Here is a 4,319-nt window from a genome sequence, read left to right as displayed (position 1 = left end):
AAAAACCATCAAAATCCGGTTTGAACCAAAAATAAGTTTTGAAATCCGAAAACGTGAGATTCAAGAGAGGTTCTTTCAGTAATCTTACCTCGAATCCTTCTCTTGACGTTGAAAACTTCTTTAAATCTTTACTTGGTTCAAGATCCGTTTGATTTGGGACAAAAATGAGAAAGAGAGTGAGAGAGAGTGCACGGGAAATGAAAGAGAAAGGAAAGGAAAAAGGAAAAAGAAAAGAAAAAGAAAAGGAAAGAAAAGGATATGTGTACAATATTTTAAAATAACAGTCCATAAATGTGCCCATACACACTTCTGGGTTAAAATAAATTTACTGAGAATAATTTGAATACCTTGGAACTATTTAAACTCACACGTGTCAGAAACATTTATTAATTAAACTCAATTAATAATCCAGATTAGACATACTAATAATCTGAATTACCTTAATTAATCTCAATTAATTCTTCAGGGTGTTACAGCTCCACCCCTCTTAGGTAATTTCGTCCCCGAAATTAAAGCCTACCTCAAAGTGTGAACAGATGCGGATACTGCTCCTGCATCGTCGTTTCAAGCTCCCATGTCACTTCCTCAACTCCATGGTGCTGCCATAATACTTTTACTAGAGGAATCTCACGATGACGCAGACTCTTTATCTTCCGGTCAAGAATCTGAACTGGTGCCTCCTCGTACGACGCGTCATACTGTATCAGAACATCAAATCACTCGTATGACGCGTCATACTGTATCGGAACGTCAAACCACTGTACTATTGTTTCCGGCTCAGGTTGACATTTCCGAAGCATGGAGACATGAAACACGTCATGCACGTGAGATAGTTCAGGCGGTAAGGCCAATCGGTAAGCCACCACTCCGATTCATTGCACGATCGGGAATGGTCCCACATACCTTGGTGCAAGTTTCCCTTTCACACCAAACCGAACGACTCCCTTGCATGGGGAAACCTTTAGCAAAACAAAGTCGCATTCCTGGAATTCTAAAGGCCTACGCCTTCTGTCAGCATAACTCTTCTGACGACTTTGAGCTGTCAACAGTCGTTCCCAAATCACAGCTATCTTATCATTATTCTCTTGAATGACTTCCGGCCCAGTGCTCAATCGATCCTCTTTTGGTTCCCAAGGCCTACGCCTTCTGTCAGCATAACTCTTCTGACGACTTTGAGCTGTCAATAGTCGTTCCCGAATCATAGCTATCTTCTCATTATTCTCTTGAATGACTTCCGGTCCAGTGCTCAGTCGATCTTCTGGTTCCAACCAACACACAAGTGACCTACAAGGACGACCATACAGAGCTTCAAACGGTGCCATACCAATACTGGCCTGATAGTTGTTGTTATAAGCAAACTCAGCTAAATGCAGGTATTTCTTCCAGTTCCCGCCAAATTCCAGAACACAAGCACGAAGCATATCCTCCAGAATCTAAATTACCCTTTCAGATTGTCCATCAGTCTGAGGATGAAATGTTGTGCTGAAGTTCAAGTATGTTCTCATGGCTTCCTGGAAACTCCTCCAATACCTTGCATTGAAACGCGTGTCATTGAAACGCGTGTCACGATCAGACGTGATAGACAGCGGCACTCCGTGTAGCCTCACGATGTGTTCTAGGTACAATTCTGATAGAATCTTCCGACAGAGCAGTGCAACACTACCGGTCGACCGGTAGTGTGCACACTGGTCGACCGAACAGGTCGACCGGTCAGCCTGTAATCCGGTCAACCTCATAGGTCGACCAGTTTCCATGTGATTCAGTCGACCGCACAGGTCGGCCGGTGGAACCAGCTGCGCGAGAGAAGCTCACAGAAATCAGTCCAAACCCTGTAAATCCAGTCCTAAATTGAAATATTTCAAAAGAAGACCACTAGATCTAGGTTCTAGGTCCTAAAACAAGTCCAAAGAACCCAAGATCTCCAATTTCTACTCTAGTTTTGCTCAAAAACCATCAAAATCCGGTTTGAACCAAAAATGAGTTTTGAAATTTAAAAACTTGAGATTCAAGAGAGGTTCTTTCAGTAATCTTACCTCGAATCCTTCTCTTGACGTTGAAAACTTCTTTAAATCTTTTCTTGGTTCAAGATCCGTTTGATTTGGGACACAAATGAGAGAGAGAGAGAGAGAGAGAGCGGGAGAGTGAGAGTGAAGGAGAGAGAGAGTGTGCACGGGAAAGGAAAGAGAAAGGAAAGGAAAAAGAAAAAAAAGAAAAAGAAAAGAAAAGAAAAAGGAAAAGGAAATGACATGTGTCAATATTTTAAAAGAACAGTCCAGAAATGCGCTCATACACACTTCTGGTTTAAAACTAATTATTAAGAATAATTTAAATACCTTGGAACTATTTAAACTCACACGTGTCAGAAACATTTATTAATTAAACTCAATTAATAATCCAAATTAGACACACTAACAATCTTAATTACCTTAATTAATCTCAATTAATTCTTCAGGGTGTTACAGTATCCTTGGGGGCAGAATCTGAAACCCGGACCGGGCCACTAAGGTGGTGTTAAGGTTTGTTGTAACACCCCAAAGAATTAAATGGGATTAATTAAGGTAATTGAGATTTATTAGTGTGCCTAATCTGGTTTAAAAATTTATTATTGATTCATAAATGTTTCTAACGTGTAAATTTAAATAATTTCAAGGTATTGAAATATTCTCAGTAATTATATTTGTACCCAGAAGTATCTGTGGGCACATTTTCTGGACTGTCATTTTAAATACTTGGACACCTATTTTTCTTTTCTTTTTCCTTTTCTTTTCTTTTTCTTTCTTTTCCTTCCTTTCCTTTCCTTCCCGAGCACCTTCTCTCTCTCTCTCTTCACTCTCTCTTCACTCTCGTTCTCACTCTTTCTTTGTCTCTCTCTCCTGTTTTGATTCAAACAACCAAAACTCGAACCAAAGAGGAATTTCAAGAAGTTTTCAATGTCAAGAGAAGGATTTGAGGTAAGATTTGTGAAAACCTCTCTTGAATCTCAAGTTTTTCGGATTTAAAAACTTATTTTTGGTTTGAAATAGATTTTGATTGATTTCAAGTAAAACCATGGTAAAAATTAGAGATCTTAGGTTCTTTCGACTTGATTTAGTACTCAGAACCCGGATCTAGTGGTTTTCCTTTGAGATATTTCGATTTGGAACCGAAATTGCAGGTTTTTGGGCTAATTCTGCGGGTTTTCCTCGCCCTGATGTTCTTCACAAGTCGACCTGTGCGGTTGACCGGACTGCATTAGTTATACCGGTCGACCTATGCAGTCCACCGAAGTGCACACCACCGGTCGACCGGTGGTGTTGCATTGCTCTGTCACCGGTCGACCGGTGTACACGGGGTTTGCCCTTGTTTTGTTGAAAACCCCTGTTTTGACCTCAATTTTTGAGGATGACCCAAATTAGCTTCATTTTGTTGGGAATGGTGTCCTAGAAGCATGAGATGTAATAGGATATTTATTATTTATTTAATAAAAGAGTTTATTCATTATTTTATGTGCATATATTTATGAATATTTTATGAATATCAATAAAAATTCCATGATTATTTATGTAACCTTAAAACATTGTATATAAGTGTTATATACGAGAGGATAATGTTTAAGGATAATAATCAAAAAGCAATGTTCATAATGAATTTAATTAAAGTTTGGAATCTTTAATTAAAACATTATTAATACATGTCATTCCCATTTAGAATGGAACGGTGTTATCCGCACTGTTAATATGGTGAGATATTGAATGAGTGTATTTCGCATAATGAGATTATGTGGAACAAGGACACAGACACAATATGAATTTCTAATAATTCCATTAAGTATAGAAATTCTAATTGAGTCTACCGATGGTCATATATAGAATGATCTTAATCCTGAGTTCTTAACAGACTCCTATTTATGGATTCGTGTCTTTTGATTTACTCGGTACGGATTCTGAGATCCTGAATCATATTCCTTGTATTTTGGAGACATGATGAAGTAGGTAGCCGGGAATGTTATTACACGAGATGGAATCCATTCCTTCTTAAGAAAGAAGTAGATAAATAATTCTCTTGAGGGTTGATTCGGTACTTGGACCAGTAGGAGCTCCGATTCATGAATGTGTTTTATGAATCACTGTCCATTAGAGAATCAATGATACTCAAGGATAAAGAAGTAATTAGAGAGGTTAACGGATTTTACCTTGCTCTAATTATGAATTATTTATGGAGGATTGATCTATATGCAATGACTATATCAAACGGACACTTCACAGTTTAGAAGTAATTAATATCTATAATTTCGAGAGTGCAATTCCAAGTTTATAGTGGAGTAACTATTGGAATTAATA

Source organism: Morus notabilis, unplaced genomic scaffold (genome assembly GCF_000414095.1).
Source record: "Morus notabilis unplaced genomic scaffold, ASM41409v2 Scaffold137, whole genome shotgun sequence".
NCBI classification, from domain to species: Eukaryota; Viridiplantae; Streptophyta; class Magnoliopsida; order Rosales; family Moraceae; genus Morus; species Morus notabilis.
This window is presented reverse-complemented; position numbering follows the sequence as displayed.